At 40.5% G+C, this 20512-nt stretch overlaps 1 long non-coding RNA gene across 2 annotated transcripts; it reads right to left on the minus strand.

Moving 5' to 3' along the window:
- Positions 1–4195: 4195 nt before the first annotated feature.
- LOC310714547 lies at positions 4196–19395 on the minus strand. 2 transcript variants are annotated; one of them, XR_014529890.1, is made up of 6 exons: positions 19315–19395; positions 14566–14692; positions 12511–12583; positions 9664–9747; positions 5461–5525; positions 4196–4328 (listed from the first exon to the last, which is right to left on the minus strand). It is a non-coding gene; the product is annotated as an uncharacterized lncRNA (long non-coding RNA). The 2 variants fall into 2 exon arrangements; XR_014529889.1 differs by lacking the exon at positions 5461–5525.
- Between the last annotated feature and the right edge of the window lie 1117 nt (positions 19396–20512).

Here is a 20512-nt window from a genome sequence, read left to right on the forward strand (position 1 = left end):
TCCCTATAAACACAACTTGCTGTAAGCCACAAAGGTTTATCCCATAATAAATTTGTGAGTCTCTAAATTGGCAAAAGATTCTTTGTTGGTTTTGCTGCAACACAATCTGAAATTAGTCTAAGTTATTTTTAATATTGTTTGCTTGACTCTTCGGTTGTGAAAATGAGCCTCTAAAGCAGGTCACATGAGAACACAAACCCAATGAAGATACAAGACAAACCAGAAAAGAGGGTGAGATCCAGTTTTGTCTACCTAGTTTCACAGTAGGAATCCACTTTCACGACAGGACTACCAGTTCTATCAAGGTGTTGCAGAGGGAGGAGAAACCCCATTGTTTCAGGGGACACATACACTATGTTGAACCTCGCCCATTGTAATATTTACCACCATGTCATAACATTGTTTTCAGCAGCTTTGCAATGGCGTAGCTTACTGTGGACTGAGTTATGAGATAGGTGCATGGTCAAAAAATTGTGCAACTTTTCCATAAACAAACCAAACCTGCCAATAGTGCATCACCACCATGCACTTTGGGAAGTTTAAATTGGCCCTACATTAATAACTTAGTAACAAAAGAAGCCAAATAGAACGGCCAGTTCTTAATTTCAACCTGCAGAACTATGGTTACTGATTTATGGAACTGCACCATGTTTCAGTTTAAGCAAGGTTATTTGCTGAGCTGAGTAGAACCAGATACTGCATGAAACCTGAAAGCAATGAACTTTATAAACCCCCCCCTCTGAACTTTATAAAACTCTTTCCCCCCCCTCTCTCTGTGTGTGTGTGTGTTTAGGGGCATGGGGTTTTACTTTTAGTTTTATAAAAGCTTGCATTTTCTAAATCCATGTGAACCAACAGAGAAATTGAGATTTTCATGAAATCTCTAAAGAATCAGGTTGCTCACTTTCAGTCAACTGCAGCTGCTAATCCAAGGGAATTATCAGGTGAATTGAAGAGAGAGTCTCTGTGGTGCTCTGTTCAGATTAATGAGCAAGGGCTTTGTCCTTACAGACACTTGCAATATTCATCTTCACTACATTTTTCGTGAATTCCGGCTCCTCTAACTTCATAGAATGATTTCAGGATTGGTTCAGAAGAAGCAGAGACACCAACTGGGACAGTGATAAATATAAGGGAGCTGTGAAGCAACAGCCTAAAGGGACCACAGAAATTCTTGATAGAATTCTCCATCTCCTCCATTCCTTGCAATACCCCCACTAGAGGACTGGTAATCTTTATGCATTTGTGGAACTGCAAATGTTTCGTGACCAAAAGAACAGCAGGCTAAGCAAATTAGTGACAGCTGAAGAGCAGGGGGAATTGCTTGCCCCATGTGAAGATGCACACTCCAGCCTCCACTTTCAAAGTTGGTTTGCAATATCGAAGGAACAACATCTGCTATTTGGTATTCGTTAGACCACCAAGGGGGCAGGAAACCAAGCTGGAGGAGAAAGGGGGAAATCAGAAGCTGGGTGAGGATAGGAAAAGGAAAGGCAGAAAGAATGTAATCCCACTAAATGCTGTGACCTCTATTATCACCTTCCAAGTTACTTACACCCACTCCTCAATTTAAAGTGCAGCGGTCACAGGGAAACCACTGCAAAAGGGGCAGGTGACACAGGCAAGCACGAATAGTAGCAAATTGCCCATCAGATGGTAATTTGCCACAGCTAAGTACATTCCAGAGCTCATGAAATAAACCATTCCGAAGTGACATTTATATGAACAAGGGAATAGCACTGCATGTGGCATTTCAATGCCTACAAAACCTTTAATGGCAAGGAGAGAATCTTGTGACAAACAAGCAAATGCTATTTATTGTACAACACTCTGTCCCATTCAAGAGGAGATGAGAAGGGTGATGCCAAAGAAGACGCATAAGAATCCATTTGTGACTAATCGCACATAATATGAAGGAATGGAAATCCAGAAATAGAAAAAAGCCGCTGCCCTCGGCATGATTCCTCTATCTTCAGTTTCAGTATTGTATATGTTCAGTCTTCAGGAATATAAATTCTTTCAGTCTTAATGGTTCGATGCCTTGAGCACCCAGAAATTTCAGCAAAGGTGTTGTGAAATATAGCTTTTACCTGAACATCAACCTGGTGTTAATTTTTCAGATCAGGCATGCAGAAGCGATTTGATAATTAAGTCATTGCCACTACACTATATTTAAACTGCTACTTATAATTTGATTTTCTATGGCTGGATTAATTGCCATCCACACATCAATGATACTTCTTTCTTCTTCTTCTTTCTCTGTGTCTGCTTCAGCCTTGCCATTGTCTCTTTAAAAGTATTCACACACACACACACACACACCGGTTTTTATTTTCATGATGTACAAGCAGTGCATTCGCAAGGAAGGAAGCAAATATACCTTGATGACATGGGGGCTGAAGCACTGTTTGCTTTATTTAACCCTTTGAATGAAGGAGTATAATAAGGCACTCAAAGATGTTTTGCTTTACTACAGTTTTACTGCAGGGCCTCCCCTTTACTACAAATTTACTGCAGGGTTGTTATTAATATTTTAAATACAGATGGGCATCATTACAGATATAATTATCTCAGCAAGGCTAATTCAACTGAATTTTATCTTACTCCCCACCCATCTTTCAGTAGCATCTGACATATTGGATCATTTACGGCAACTGCTGTTATATTATCATACCTGACATCTGGATTTGGCTATTGCGGGGTTGGGGATCATTTCTATTGATCCAAGTCATATCTTCTGAAATGCTTATTTTGCATGCATAATCTTACCAGGAAGGGAAATCAGATTATTCTTTAAGGGCATTTTGTATTAGACCTGCTTCTTTTTACTATCAGCATTTAACATCTCCAAGAACAATTGCATTTCCCTCCACAGCTGGCATATGTATGACATTAAGGTAGCCTCTGTGACTAGGAGTACATTGTATCAGCTTCAGCTAACATGTGGCCATTATTGACTCAGGATAGCAATTTCTGTCTCAGGACAGAGATCTATGCATTTATGACTTCAGGACTGGGTTGTTGCAATACACTTAGTGTAAGGCTTCCCTTATGCTTCATCTGGAAACTGCAATTTCTGCAATGCTGCTGCATGATTGCTGACAGCAGTAAAAACTCTGTTAGCATATTAAATTCCTGTTTAGAAGTGTCTGCTGATTTGTTACTAGAGAAATTCAAGGTGCTATTATTAGTCTATAAAGCCCTCAATAGCTGGGACCTGTTTACTTGTAGGATTGCCTGCGCCATGCATAGCTGCTTGACTTTTTTTGATATTTAATTATTTTATTTATTTTATTTATATACCGCCCTATACCCGGAGGTCTCAGGGTGGTTCACAGAAAAGATCACAATATATAAAATAAAAATAAAAATAGTAACCCAATAACACCCCCCCAAAAAAGAGCCACATTTTAAAAGGGTATAGAATGTCAGGTCCACCAAAGGCCTGTTTAAAAAGGAATGTTTTTGCCTGGTGCCTAAAGGTGCATAATGAAGGCACCAGGCAAACTTCCTTGGGGAGAGCATTCCACAGATGGGGAGCCACTGCAGAGAAGGCCTGTTCTCACGTTGCCACCCACTGGACCTCTCGAGAAGGTGGCACACTGGTAGGTTCACATGGAGAGAAGTGGTCCTTGACATATTGTGGTCCTGAGCCATTTAAGGCTTTACAGGTCAAAACCAGCACTTTGAATTGGGCCCAGAAACTAATTGATAGCCGGTGCAGTCGAACCAGGATTGGTGTAATATGCTAAAACTGTCTTGCTCAAGTGAGCAACCTGGCTGCTGAATTCTGCACTAGCTGAAGTTTATGAACAGTCTTCAGATACGTGGAAATGACATTTTTCAGTGCCACATAATGTGCATTCTGCGCTTGTGAGAAATCAGTCCTTCAGTGTAGCAGCATTTGTTCTCTGAAACTACTTCTCCATTGATATTAGGCAGGTGCCTTCACTGTACTCTTTTTGCGGTGCGGTTTCTCTTCTGCTGCAGTTCTACTCCCAACAAAGTTATGTTATTCACCTTCCTGCCTGCTGTGGTGTAATTTACGTAATTAATCACAAAGTTGTTATCTCACACCATTCATTTCAATGGAAGGTTGTTTATTTCAGTGCAAAGGAAATGCAAATGGGAAAAGGGCATCAATTATGCTTCATTTGCAGACTGAAAACAGCAACAGCAGTGAATATACATCATATTCTCTGGATTAATTTATGTTATGGACATGGGGCAAACAAGCAAACGTTGAAAATTTCCATTCCTCTCTCTCTTTGCATTCTCTAACAATGCTAGTTGAATTCAGCCTGCCTCTGAAGACACCCTAAAATGCCCTGTAAATAAAGCATAAAAAAGATGTAGCTTTTACTGGGGAATATTCCTGCCCCCTTTGGCTTGAGAAATTGAAGCATAGATTTCAGCCCAGCACTAGCTTGCAAAGTTTGCAAAAGATGATTTCAGGTGCATTGTTCCATCTAGTTGCCTAGCAGTAGTGGACAGATTCACACATGCAGACACCAACGTGCTAAACACAATTCTACATTGGCTGCCCCATTCATTGCGGCATTCTGTTTATGTTTCATTTGGGTTTGTCCCATTGTCTTAGGAGCTACCCCATTTTATCATCACAACAATCCTGAGAGGAACATTAGATTGAGACATCCTGACTTGCTCAACGCCACCAGTGAATTTCATGGCTTAAGAATTAGCCTTAAATTCCCACATCAAAACCCAACTTTAGCCACTATATGACACTGAACCTCTTGATAGAAATCAATTGCTTCTTATTGCTCTAGCAATTCCAGTATTATAAGTTAGAGATGCTTGGGGAATTCAATTTCTGTGAATTTTTGTGTGAACTGGCCTGATCTGCACTTCATAGACCAGAACTTAATTTTCCTTTGAATTTCACACTTCTACAATATTTGCAATGCAGTTCTCAGATCAAAAATGCATTAAAACATGATGTCTGCTCTACTAATAGTCCATGGTCCAGGAAGCTGGCAAGGATTCTATTAGTAACAGTGCACCCATTCACAAAATCAAAGAAGTATAGATTTGGAAGGGCCATGAAGGTCGTCTAGTCCAAGTTCCTGAAATGCAGAAATATTTTCTGCAATGTGGGGCTCAAACCCATGACCCTGAGATTAAGAGTCTCATGCTCAACCAAATGAGCTATCTGTTGTCCAATTTATTTCTGCATTGCAGGGTTTTTGGCTTCAGTGAACCTCAGGCACCCTTCTAACTCTACCATCCTATGATTCTATGCATTTTTGATAAAATACGTTTAGCAATGTGTATATATATTTGAAACATACATTTTTCCAAAAAATATTTTATTATCAAATATGCTTTTAAAAATAAATTTACAAATCACATTCACCCAGAACTATTCCAAATTGCATATTTAATGAGGAAATGGGATGGAGTGGATTTATGAATGAACACATGTATATTAGCACAAACCTGAAATAGATCCATCCATTCCTACTACCGCCTACCACCACGTGCTCTCATTTGCAGCAGTGTTCCTTGCACATAAGAGTAGAAATTATGTTAGCCATCTTTTATCAAAAGATAGGCAAAGTTACTTGAGCAAGCCTACACATAAATACAGGGAACTTTCTATGTTTTAAGACTTATTGCACAATTGTCTGGTCAGCATCTGTGCAGCAGCTCATTTGAGGAAGGGTCAGGGATACATAGACGCTTCTGATGATGTCATAGGCAATGGAGTCACATGGATTACATAATTTCATCTCTAGTTGTGGGTGCAGAAAAGGTGTTTAAACCATGTGTCCTCGGGACTCTTAAAATGTCAAGGAAGATGAATGAAAATTAAATACATTCCATTACAGTGCCATAGAATATGTTATATATACCACCTGAAATGAAGGGCCATATATTACTTTTACCACACACATAGCTCTGTCTTTGAATTACCGTATTTTTTGCACCATAACACTCACTTTTTTCCTCCTAGAAAGTAAGGGAAAATGTCTGTGCGTGTTATGGAGCGAATGCCTGCGGGTGGCGGGGGAGATCTGCTGCAGTCGTGAGCAGAGGATCCATGGTTCCCCTTCCTTTCCTCCTCCGTGGTTACAAAGCATAGATCCACATGGATCCTCAGGATTTTTGCATTGGGCTACTCCAAACTCACTGTCAGATCACATGTCTGTGGCCACAGCATGAACCACAAAAATCATATATCCACTATTTCATTTAGAATATTTTTTTTCTTGATTTCCTCCTCTAAAAACTACGTGCGTGTTATGGTCTGGTGCGTGTTATAGAGCGAAAAATACGGTATGTTGCTTTCTTACTGAGTGTACAAAAAAATGATAGATTAAAGAATTAATAGATGGAGTCACCTACCATTATGAAAGTAATATTTAATCATCATAAAATTCTACGGGTCTAGGATTCTGTCCCACCCTATCCACCACCCCATAGACTAAGAAAAAAGAACATTAAGTAAAGGTGAGACCTTGAGGAAAGAGCTAAGCGTTATATTTTACTCACTAGAGTTTTATATAGCTCAGTGCCTACATCAGTGATAAATCTTCTCATTCAGAGGCAGTTATCAACATCTTAAAAGGACAGTGTGTGGTTGGACCCGTTCAAGCTGCTCATATCCACATACTTTTGTTTGTTTGTTGTTTAGAATGGTCATACATGGCACTCAGATATTTATTTGAGAAGTTGGGTATTTGAACATTGCTTACCCAGGATTGTGTGTTCATACATTGTACAGGGACAGTAGTTAATCTGTACACTACTAGACTGTTGGTTGTGTTTGCACACAATTACAAGGGTCTATGCCTTTATTTATTTTTAAAGGACTATATGACCATATGACTTCAGTGACATTGCTTACTAAGTAATGTTGGATAACATATAAAAAAGGTTTTTTTGGTTTTTTTTGTTTTTAAATTAGGGAATGAATTAACTCGAATAAGGTATTTACTTGATAGCAGGTTTGCTATGTGAGCACAAAGGTGGTATCCCCCCCCCATTGTTGTTTTGTTGATTTGCAATTCTCACTGAGCACATCCCTCACTGTCACAGAGGGTACCCCCAACCCTCAACAACACATTTGGTAGGGTAGTGAGAAAGGTGGCAAAAAGGGAGAGGTAAGAAAGACCATTTGTGTTAGTGGAATTCTGTACATGGGAATTAGTACCCAAGCTGTAGTGTTTTCTCACCACCAATTACTGAAAATGTAAGATATTGTCAGTGTTTTGCTTTAGAAGGAGAATTGACAAAGAGGGCTGTCAGAGATTAACTTGGAAACTGGGTCCCTCTTTCCAAGGGTTCTTGTGTACATAATTTGGGGAGCCCTCGTCCACTTTGTTAGCATTGTGAATAACTGCTTATATTGCTGGTGGCCTTGGGACCTGTTTTCCTACGCCACCTCAGTAAGCATCTGAATACAGGACATTGCATGAATACAAAAATTACCATGTAAAATAACCATGTAAAACTACATCATCAATACATGTATTACTACCCAGTCATAGTTCCTATCCTCTGTTTCATATCAAAATATTTGTATTGGGATATACTTTCAAACCAAGCTGAAAATACAAGATTTTGCATGTAAGCTAATTGGCTCATTCTTTATTTCATTTGGGTTTTTACTCTACACGGAGAAACCAGAGTATAGGCTTGTTCTTACATTGATGCCTTAGAGCAGATGACATGAATATGAAAATTCCATTTTCATATCTGAGCAACACAGTATTATATAAGACAAGCAAAGCAAACAGACGGCAAATTGAATCCCAGTAACATGTGAAATACAAAAAACTCAGTAAAGGAAAAGGAGGCACATTACAGGCAATTACATGCAAATTGCCATTCTTTTGGCAGACTCTTCCAAATACTATCTCATGGCAACTCTGTAAATTACATTGATAGGCCAGTAATTGTAAATTATTATGCTTTGTTATTACTGTTACTTTATTTTTCAATTTCCTTTTTTTGTGTATTGGGTTATATCTTCCTCCCCCACCCAGATTTCAATTTCTCTGCCCTTTTTCAGACACTTCAGGCTGACAGTTATTCACACATAGAGACAGGGAAATGCCACTGGGCTGTCTGCTTTTATCCCAAAACACTATTGTTGTGAGGAAAATGTGGTTCCGATATAGGAACCTTTGTAAATTATCTGACTAGGCACAATCAGTGAAGAGCTACAGATTTTGCCACAAGGGACAAAAGTCTGTTCCCTGCCCAGAATATTGGAGCCCAATCTGAAGAAAGCTTATACCAATAACAAACTTAGTTGGTCTCTAAGGTGCTACTGGAAGGATTTTTTTTATTTTGTTTTGACTACGGCACACCAACATGGCTACCTACCTGTAACCCCAACAACATTGCCACCCCTATCCCAATGCTATGTAACTACAGAAATAGTGGCTATATAAATTCTATTCTAATAACAAAATTAAAAAGATTAATAAATCAAGAATGAAACCAAATTTAATAGTGCTACAACAGCAGCTGTACATAAGTTTCTTTTTTTAAAAAAAAACCTCTATGAAAACTGACCTACTTTATAGGATTGTTGTGATGATAAAATAGGAAGGGGGAGAACAAAATACACCCCTGTCAGCTGCTTGAACATGCATGAAGGAATGCTACAATGTGGGCACCAGTCCATCCACCAAAGACCTGTGATATCCAGAAACTGGGCCAGAGGCATCCCAGTCTACTTTGGAAGACTGGATGCAAAACCATCTGCCATTGCTGAGCATGCCCCATTCTTCTATTAAAACTTATATTTAATGAACGAGAAACAGGCGCACTGTTTATGTTTATTCATAACAAGTTAGATCTTACTTTTGAAGATAAAGAAACAAGTTTGATTATATATAGTACCAGCTATGCATTTTGGCACTGATAGGAATTTTAGCAATCAAGAGGAGATAAAAAGGCTTCAGAGAATTTAATCACGTACTTCAAAGTAGACTTAAGAACATATATTTCAGAAACTGAGATAAAATATGAATGTTTAATTTACCATCTTTCTTTCTTATCACAAGTGTTTCTGATTCCAATGCTAATAACCTAGTTGATTTTGACAGCTAACAGTGCTCGTCTAAAAAAAATAAAAATAACAAACTGAACGAACTTTTGTTGCACGAAGAAACTGCTAATTAGCTCTTAGTTTCCAGAATGATTGCATGGAGGCTTAACTTTACTCATGCAAAGGTCAACATGCCTGCTTAAGTATTCACAGAATGGAGGGAAGGAATGAATGAAGACTATGCAACCACACAGTCCTTGCTTAATGTAATGTATCCCGAAAATCATATAGAATAAGCAGATTCTTTCTTTAAGCAATTTATTTTGCTGCTTCTTGTATTTTCCCCTCATCTCCTCTCACAAAATCCCTTGTGATAAGAAAGTGATGGTATGAGAGTGCAGATGCAGAACTGTTCTGGAAACATGTCTTTTTGTGGCTGTTTTCCAGAGTCTCGCAACAGTACATAGTCAGTAGGATGACTTGGCTCTTAGGTTGCTGCACAACTCACGTAAGGGAAAGAAGTGGTTTATCAACTCTTCTTCTGTCTACACTACAGTCCCCCTGCTCCTGTGGAGGATGGTCAGAGCCCCACCAACATCCGTCTGTCACCCGTGGGTCCCACCTTCCTACTTTCTTACAATGAGTCCAGAGGGTGGCTTTCACTGTCAGTTTCTTCCTTCTTCATCTCAGTGTTGCTGTTGTAGAACTCATCAGAGAATTGGCTAGGAACAAAACTAGAATTAGTAGGCTCAGCTTCACATTGGCTCTGGCTCCACCTAGGAGTATAGCATCTAGATCAAGGGAAGTAATAGTGCCACTGTATTCTGCTCTGGTCAGACCTCACCTGGAGTACTGTGTCCAGTTCTGGGCACCACAATTCAAGAAGGACACTGACAAACTGGAACGTGTCCAGAGGAGGGCAACCAAAATGGTCAAAGGCCTGGAAACAATGCCTTATGAGGAACGGCTAAGGGAGCTGGGCATGTTTAGCCTGGAGAAGAGGAGGTTAAGGGGTGATATGATAGCCATGTTCAAATATATAAAAGGATGTCACATAGAGGAGGGAGAAAGGTTGTTTTCTGCTGCTCCAGAGAAGCGGACACGGAGCAATGGAGCCAAACTACAAGAAAGAAGATTCCACCTAAACATTAGGAAGAACTTCCTGACAGTAAGAGCTGTTCGACAGTGGAATTTGCTGCCAAGGAGTGTGGTGGAGTCTCCTACTTTGGAGGTCTTTAAGCAGAGGCTTGACAACCATATGTCAGGAGTGCTCTGATGGTGTTTCCTGCTTGGCAGGGGGTTGGACTCGATGGCCCTTGTGGTCTCTTCCAACTCTATGATTCTATGATTCTATTGTCTTCCTATCTTCTAGCTGTAAGGGACACCAGCTGATCATATCCCACTATATTCCCAACACACAATAACATATTTTAGGAGTTCACAGGGAGATACAGAGGTAAGGGTGAGATGGGAAGGCCTATGTCACAAATTCTGTTTTGCATGTGGAGGAAACGTTAGGTTGCACCCCAGTTTTGCTGGCGTCCTCCTCATTACAAGAGCAACCACATTTTTGTTTGCTATTTTGCCTAATATGGCATTTTGTAAGCATTTTGAAAGCAATTTCCACCACTGGATTGTTACATGATATTTATGCTGATATGTTTGCACTGCTGTAACCCATCCACAGACCTTATAGTGAAGGGCAGTGAGAATTCCTATGAACAGTTCAATAAATAAATGATGCATTTTAATGTACCCTTTACATATCTATCTATCATCTATCATCTATCTATCTATCTATCTATCATCATCATCATCTATATCTATCTATCTGTCTATCTATCTACCATCTATCTATATCTTTGTACACTTTTGTTGGTAGGAGAATTGCACTGAGAAATTCAGAGATATGTACATTATGAGGGATAGTTGTATTTCATTTCACTTATTGTTTCAGGAAGTGCATATGCATACTAGCATGTGAATAGAACCAAATTTCTCCCCCATCCCCGGCTGACACACTAAGTAACACCCAACTTCAGTTCGCAAATGATTACTTTTCATTTTGTCTGACTTTCCAGCATCTGACAATTGCCTCAAGAAAAGGAAGCCGCAAACACTAAGAGATGGAACGAATGTTAAATGCTGTTGATTTAAAAAGAAAGGAAAATCAAACCAGAAGTAAAGAGTCACTTCCGATGGGAAATGAAAATAGAAATGCAAATCAAACCTAAATACTTAACATATCTGATAAACAACTTTATAAAAATAGAAATAAAAAATTGGCAAAGACCTTGGGAGTGTTCTTATCTTGGCTCATCTAAGCTTACTCATGTCTGCATATTACAATTCAGCTATGAACACTGATCAACAAAGTCACTTTCCATCTGGTCTGTTAGGTCTTTTTGTTCATACTGAAGCTGTTCTCCATTACCCATGCACAGCTGGAACCAAATCAAGGGTATATCTTAAAATAATTCGTAGGCACAGCAGTAGATTTCTAGGCAATATATTGAGGAGATTTAACTTGGAAGCCACAGCCCAAGCAACTGAAGATAAAGATATCAGCAATGTATTTATACCATTTGAAATCAAAACCAATACCTGGGCTTGGGAGCCTGCAATTCCACAGCTGTTATTTGTCTCTGGCTCCCATCAGCCCTAACCAGCAATGGCAGCACCTAGAGCAGGGGTCTGCAACCTTTAAGACAAAAAGAGCCACTTGGACCCGTTTCCGAAGGGAAAAAAAACTGGGAGCCGCAAAACCATTGTGACATTTAAAACAAATATATCTCCGGAGCCGCGATCTGACAGCGGGCGGGAAGGTGACGTCGGGACGGTGCGTGACTAACGCATGCACCGCCCCCATGCAACGTCACAGCCAGTACAGCGCCCGCCACAGTGGGGAGTGTCGGGGCGCACAATGCGCCTCCTCCCCTCGCTAGTATCCGCCCCGGAGCCGCGACAAAGGTGTAAAAGAGCCACATGCGGCTCCGGAGCCGCGGGTTGCAGACCCCTGACCTAGAGGGTCCTGGCTATTGTATATACCGTTTAAAGTTCCAATCTAGTTCCAATCTAGAACAATAGCAGGGCCAGCAAAATGGTGTTCAGTATTGTGTGCAGCAAGGATGCTGCTAGGGGTAATGTCATGCAACTTACTGCTGGACAAACATAGGATGTAAGTTGACATTGAAATGCTTGTCATTCTTGCTAGTTGTACAAAGTTACAGAAATCAGTGTAGTCAGAGAGGGTGTCTTAGGGGTGTCAGGCCAGCATAGGAGAGGCAGCAATAGCCTATACCCCATCCTAAAGACATTTTGACAATTACAGAATGACCTACATAAACTGACACTTAAGGGTCTAACACAGAGAAGCTGCTAGGTTAATACTAAAACCTGATTGGCATTTGCAGCCCTGTTTCCCTTGTCTCTCAGAGACATACACTGCTGGCAGTCACTCTATATGTCTTTTCATTCATACTAACCCACTGTGAAACATTTACACAGAATCAACATCCATCTCCTGCTGCCTCTGTCTACTAACATGAAGATTCATTTCTGAGAGGAAGCAACATGGAGAAGAGTTATTCACTATTGTACAGTAAATAGAAGACAGTTAAAACTTATTTCTCAAATAAATTTTTTTTCATTTCCTTCAGGGTGGATCCATTCTACAGAAATCTTTGTAGCAGGATAAGTGGGGTCATCTTTAAGGATGGTCCTGGTTGTGGCAGACCCCCCAGGCTGGTTCCTCCTCCCCTGGTGTGAGCAGAGTAATGCCATCATGCCAGGGTGGCACCACAATCACCCCGGCTTCTTGGACAATCGCTTTTGTGTGGGGTGATCATGGAGGGATTAAAAAGTGGTAGCGTGATGCGTGGCAGGCACCTGCTTTGCGCTGCCAAACACCCACCTACCCGCCCTTTATTTTAGATGTCCTCTGGCCTTGCTTTGGACTTTGGTTGGTCGCCTGTCTTGGGCCGGGGGCCAGGTAGGAATTTTTCCTTTTGGCAGATTGGCACTGGCCACTTGGTTTTCGCCTACCTCTTAGCAATCATCACAACTTTGTAAGGTTTGGCGGTTAGGCATTGGCTCATTGATTTATGGGGGAGGGGAGGTTGACCATCGCCTGCCCCTCCACTGACCAAGGGTATTCCGTTTAAGGAATCCAGGGCCTGGATCCTGTCCAAAGTCCACTTGAGGGGCTAGGGCCATGCCAGTCCTCTTGGGACACCGAGAGCTACAGGCGGGTTTCCCCGATGTGGCTTATTCTTTGGGTGGTTTACCCTTACTGACTTCCTGCAAAGGGGACAGGAGTCTGATATATTCCATTGCCAATGCCTAAGCCAATACCGTTCACATTTCTTCAATCAATAAAGTTGTGGCCTAAAATTTTGCCCAATAACCTTAAACCAAAATTCTATGTCAGTGTGAATTTTATTCTAACAAGGGGCTGGTCTGGGGCCTTGCCATGCAATCTGGTGTAAGGGTATCAAAACGGATTTCTCAAAATTGGGAAATCCAAACTTGGATTTCCTAAACCTGGGTCTCCAGCTCTTTTTGGACTACAACTCCCATCATCCCTCGCTAGCAGGACCAGTGGTCAGGGATGGTGTGGACTGTAGTTCAAAAACAGGTGAAGACCCAAGTTTAGGAAACCCTGGGTATATCACCATATACATGCAGATCCCCCAGAAAATGTTATAAAATCATTAACTCACAGCTTTCTGGTGATACAGCAATTTCATTACCTCCATATCAAATTGAACTTTTCCCAGGAAATTTACATAAAGCAGGAGTAGACCACATAAAGATGTGGTTCCATCCAAATGGTATGGACTACAACTCCCATCAGAACCAGCCAGCATGGCCAGGAATGATGGGAGTTGTAGGCCATGAGATCTGACTGGTACCACATTGTCTACCCCTGACATGCGGCATTTATACTCTCTTTCCCCATCATTGATTAATCCTATTTTCCATCATCTGATGCCCATACATTGGATTGGAGACTACTACTGTTACATAGAAACACATAAATGCACACTTGATGCATCCATAAACATCTTACGGTGTCCTAGCACACAACATGGTGCTTGTCCTTGCACTGGCAAAGCTCACACCTGAATTCTATGACCTCCTCACTGTAAACAAGTCCATTCAACCCAAGTAGCATCCTTAAATTTAATTAGCTTGCTTTGTAACATTTCTTCCTGATCATTAAACACCATAAAGAAAACAGGATCTAGTATAGATCCCTGCAGCAATATCTGTCAAACTAGAGAATTATCAATGTTTATGGTGCTGCATTGCTGCTTTCCCATTTTTACCGAACAAAAATGAGGAAATGGCCAGTTTATATTTAAGTGATATTATACCAGAATTCCTTTAGTGTCCCAAAGGACAATAGAGGCTGTCTGTCACTACTGGGAGCAGCTAGAAGGAAGATGCATTGGATCATAGATAAGGAGAAAGTGGAAATAGAACAGTATTTTTCTATTCAATCCCAGGCATGGATAAATAGACAGAGAGAGACTTACTGAGCCTCTGGTGGGCCACACTTGTAGATGGATGGTGGTCTTTCATTTAGCTTGGTGGGTCATAAGGTTGTTCAAGCTTGCTTTCAATGGAGCAGTGCAGGAATCAATATTATGCATCTGCTGATGGCTGTAATTCACAAAAAAATATGCCATAATGAATGTCTTAGTTTTTAAGATGCTGCAAGACTTATTTATTTTTTATTGCTGCAACAAAAAACAATACTATGGATTGTGTAGGAGGGGGGTCCGTGGTGGAGCTACTGCCAAGATTTATGCCCTAATAGTTTTCTGCAAGCATGGTGGGAAAGTGGGGTGGCTTTTTTTCTTTATTTTCTTCCATCAAATTAAAAAAACACACGTCCCATTGACACCAATAGAAGAGGAATTAACTACGTCAACTCCAGGGCGGGCATAGTTTTCAGCCCTTTTGAGGGTAATGTTGGGAAAAACAAGGGGGCTTGGGATTTCTTGGGTCCAAGATCTTCCCCCACATGCTCCTTTTTGGACCCCGCCACAGGTGGAATTTCATCAAGCATTTTGGGGGCTCCTCTGTAGTGTAGGTACCATCCTGCAAATGGTGCTCCACTTTGTTGGCAGAGCAATACTTACAATGATTCCTAAGGCACCTTAGCTGGACTCCCTGCAAAGATAGACTTGCTGTGCAACAAAGCTGCATATGCTTCTGGAAACTGTTGTCATAGGAAATGTTCTCCACAATCCATAAATACCAGGAACTAGCCCTGGTGTTTGTTGGTAGCAAACACTGGAGGTCGTTTCAAGTGAAGTCAATGTGCTTGCAGAATGACTTCTGTTCTTGCAACAGAACTTCCATTCCTTCTCTTCTTGCCCCAGCCTCCATCTAGCATTGAGGACACCCGCCTCCCAGGATCTGAGTGTATGTTCCTGTACACGGGCATGCAAGGAAAGGAAAAGAAAGAGAAATTCCATTGTTTAAGTGGACAAGCACAATAACGTCACTGGACACAACCCTAAATTGCCAACTGCTGATGCCAAAAGATGACTGGTTATGTCAAATGAGTCTACCAGTCTATGCCTTATGTATTATTAGTCCATAAGTTGCTTCATTTATATGCATGACAATGACTTTGTTGTAGAATCACAGAATTGGAGAGTTGGAAGAGGATGGTTGCTATTTAATCATGCCTGCATAGAGCATGACGCTGATAACGCCAAGTTTGCATATTTGAACCCCATATGGGACAGCTGCATATGCCTGCATTGCAGGGGGTTGGATTAAATAGCACCTTGGATATAACCAGTGTGCCACAGATTTTGTTTCCTGTTTACGTAATACATTTGCTCTAATTATTTTATTTTTGTTAGCATCCACATTTATGCTATATTATGTTTCTTTATCTTTTTCTTGGGGGGGGGGAGAAAACTCTAGTGAAAATATATTTACAATTCCTTTCTAATATATATATATTATATATATATTATATTATATTATATATATATATATATATATATATATATATATATATATATATATATATATAATGCTTCCTCCTATCTAGGGCAAAAATCTTTTTAAAGCCTTACAATATACTTTTGCCCTACGGCCTGAGACCTTGTCACATTTAACTGTATTTGAGCTTTCGCAGCTATAAATGGTCTCAATGATCATAAAGCTATTCAACCTTTTTAAAATACAGCCACTGTATTTGACTTACTGACCTTGCATGGCAATGAAATCGGCAGGTATTCTGCAGCTGTATAGTAAGGATCTTGGACCAGGCTTCTAAATAATCTTTTATTAACTAGAAAGTCAACATTCCTATTTAAGTTTTGCTTTTGTGGAATTATTTTGCTATTTTTCATCCTAATATAAAAATATGAAAGCTGTAGGGCCTGAGTCTGTGCATGTTTACCCAGAAGTAAATCCTACTGAGTTCCACAGGGCTTCCTTCCAAGTAAGTGTGCACTGTGCACAGGATTGCAGCTTTAGAGCAAACAACAACAACAAGAAGAAATGTGTATACTGAAAATGACATTTAACAAGCATTACTATCATTTTCACAACCAATTAACTAAGAATTAATAATTCTAAATACATATACCTTGAAGGCTTTTCTATCACTCATTGAGATAATTAACTAAAAAAAAATGTTATATGCAGAAATTCTGTGTCTACAAAAGACACAGGCTGCATACTCACCATAAAGCACATTTAAGGCATACCCTCCCCCCTCAAAAAAAGGAATAATGGGAACTCTAGTTTACTACACACAAAGCAACAATTCTTTGCACCTTTAATAAACTACAGTTCTCAGGATTCTTTTTCGAGGGGATGCTTTAAATGTGTGGTGTGTATACAGCCATAGGCCACAACACAGAGAAATTATATCCACTTAAACCCCACAGCTTTAGAGGGTACTTCAGTGTTCATAACTGTATGAGATTGTGGCTGTCTGTCAGTCAAGGAACAAAAATAGAACAGGAATATACTTACGCTACTTGACATTATTATGACCACTGCTAGTATTTGACATTCTTATAATGCCAACTGTGTGCTCAGCATTGTAGAGAACGCAGAAATGACCCAGTGCTTGCTCAGAGGGCGTGTACTCCAAGTATGATAGATAGGACAATGGTGAAAGAGGAAAAAATATAATTTGATAAATAGTATAGGATGGGCCACAAAGGTTAAACTGGAAGCACACAAAACTTTAGGGTCCACTAAAAGAATTTTAAGTAAGAACAACAAAGAGGTAGATTTGTCCAATATGAAAAGGCTAAAAGATACATTTATAAATGTTCTCCAAATACAAAACATTTATAAATGTTCTCCAAAACATTTTTGCTCTGCAGTGAATGAAGGTATTTCCCCAAGCTTCATATTAGGGCTAGCCTTTAAATGCCCAACGCTTCTTGCCCAGTGCTACAAGAAGCTAATGGTTAGGGGCAAATCTTTGCAAATCACTCTTTTCAACACATACTGTTTAGAACAAACTTTTTAATGTAAATAATTTTGTAAGTGTATTTTTAATGTAAATAATTTTGTAAGTGCACAGTTGAGGTCAACTCAAAAAAATATTGTAGAACTCAAATAGGTTCAGAAAAGGCAATCAATAATCATCAAGGGATTGAAGCAACTCTTAAGGAACGTTTAAGTTTAGAAAAGAAATGCAGTAAGATGGGATGTATAAGAAGGTGTGTGGTGTGAAGAAAGTGGATAGAGAGAAGTTTTTATCCTTTATCTCATAACAAGTAGAAGAGAAAAGCTTGCTGGATCAGGCCAAGACTCATCAAGTCCTGAATCCTGTTCCTATGGGAAGCTCGGAAGCAGGACATGAGCACAAGAGGGCTTTCCCCTCCTGCAATTTCCAGCAACTGGTATTCGGAAGCATATTGCCTCCAGTCATCATGGGGAGGGAGCATAGCCACCGTGACTAGTAGCCACCGAGAGCCTTAACTAACAATAACTGAAAACACAAATTCCCTCTCTTTTGGAATATTCAAGTTAGTTACCACCACTTCTTCCTGTGGGAAGGAATTCCATAGTTCAGCCAGGCACTGTCATGCCCTGTGCTACTGCTGATGCCATATTATATGATGTCAGGTGGGTGGCAGGTAAAAACGTCGCTCAGCTGAAAGGGCTTTGCAGACACTGCTGCTCATCCTGTGCAAAGCACTGAGGAAGGCAGCACTTTGAATGGGGCTTCTGTAAACCCAAGAACCAGTTGATTGTTGGGTCATGGGAAGTCCCTTCAAAGAGCTGTGGTGTGCAGTGTTTTGCAAGACCCCTGCAGGCATCAGGTCACCTTATACCACTGTGGTGTGCTGCTGGTCCCATTAAGGATGGGGGAGATAATGAATTTGCCTGCTGGTCTGATTCAGCCCCCAACCCCACCAAGGAAAGAAAGTCACCTGAAGCTGGAAGTGATTCCTGAAAGGAACAGAAAACGGCCTAGGAATACTGGAAACTGCTAAAGGTCTCTGTGCTTCACAGGTTTCCAGAATACCTGCTTATAAAGAATCATTCTTCCTATAGTGGCCCGAACCTTGTGTGACCTACAAATTGAACACCTGTGAGGATTCACATTACCAACTACAGTGGACTTAATTTGTTCCGGGGGTCCATTTGCACCCCAAAAATAATGTGAATAGAGGCGTGCTTCTGCACATGTGCACGGCATGATTGAGCACTTCTGCACATGTGTGTGCAGCGAAACCCAGAAGTATACACTCCTGGATTTGCCGTAGCTGTAATCCAAAGATTCCGTATCCAGAAGGATACACAAGTAGAGGTATGACGGTATATAGTGCAACTCCAATATGGAATGTAAGAAATCCTGTTTCGAGCCATTCTCAAAAAAATGTTTGAATTGGCTTGTGACATGAATTTATTTTCAGATTCTTTGGACTAAAGTGCAGTCCAATGATAAATATTTAATTTCAGACTAAGAACACTAGCTTTCACCCTACCCTTTATATGCTTCCTCCGCCATCCATTTCTGTAGCCCACTAAACTTACCAGTATATAAATACCATGTATGCAAGTATCTATCTATTTTTATGTATCTAAAAGGAAAGCAGAAGGTCAGAGATGAACTTTTTCTCCTTTTTATTTTTTGCCTCTGGACAATAACTCCTCCGGAGTACGATGCAAGTCACCATCTCACTTTGCAAGGTGACCCCTGAAACTTTATAAAACCATGTTTTGTCTTGTCTTGTTTTTAACAAACTCTCAACCATCCAAAGGATTTTCCATATGAAATTATTTACCAATCAGCCTCTGAGCCTGGCACAGGACCCTTGACATTACAGAAGGTTCAGGACAATATTCTATTGCTCAGAGTCAGTTCCTGTGGGGCCCTGGCCATTCTTTTTGACCAAGTATTACGTCACACCACGGAAGCAGACTTGGACCCCAGGTTATGGGTGCCCAGTGCACGAGTTCTTCTGTATCTGAAAACTGTACTAAAATATAGATAGTGGTAGGGCAGCTGCCTTCTATGGACTCTGCTTTCTAATGAACCTCTTTAAAAAATTAGTCTAACTGATTTTCTCTAAGTTGGGTAGAATTAGTGCTGTGCTGAAAACCTGTTCTGCCTTTTATTATTCACTCAGTGAATGTGAAAAGAAACTGAATTTGAAAATTATAAAAGCTGAGAGGGGGGAAATGGTGAAATTCTCATAAGTCAGATGCATTTTTTTGGTCAATATCACTGTACATTTGAGGTGGCCAAGGGGTGCTTATGTGTATCCTTTATTTCATTCTACAAATTATTTCACCTGTGGTCTGCACTCCACAACATTCCTGGGTGCCCACACATCAATTAAAGCCAATGGAAGACATACTGTAACTCTGCTCACTGGGGTTTTTTCAGCAAACAAAACACAGGGCACCTGGGAGATTGGAAAGTGCTGAAGAAATGTACCTTGGCAGAAGCACCTCCTTCCACCATACCAAAATCGGGGCAGGGGGCATTCCCAGCCCTGCCATGGCTGCAACAGAGCTTCAACAGCTGCTCCCAGCAAGGTTTGGCAGGAACAGGCATTCCTTCTGTTATTGGCTGGTTCCAAGTTTCAAAGCAGATCTCATTCTCTCATGCAATATTCTTATTCTCCATTGATTTCTGATTATTTTTCTGGGGGGAGGGATCTAGTTCAGCATTGCCTAACAGCCCAGAGCAATCGGTTAAGAACAAGAAAGAGAAGAAGCAGAAGAGAAGAAAAGATATAGCAACCAGGGTAGTTTCATGAATTATTCTTCTTAACAGAACTAATTTAAACATGAAGGAGAAATCACACCATCCATTTAGGGCAAGCTGAGAGCCAAGAAACTGGGGGGCTTTTGTGGCAAACATGCAGATTGTTCCTTTTTATATAAGAAGCTTAGCTCCGGCTTTAGCTGTACATTATGTCACCATTGAATGCATGGATCTGTGTAAATGGCCAGGAACAGAGCATTCAGTAAAAC

The sequence above is a fragment of the Podarcis liolepis genome, assembly GCF_965112155.1.
Source record: "Podarcis liolepis genome assembly, chromosome: 9".
Lineage (NCBI taxonomy): Eukaryota > Metazoa > Chordata > Lepidosauria > Squamata > Lacertidae > Podarcis > Podarcis liolepis.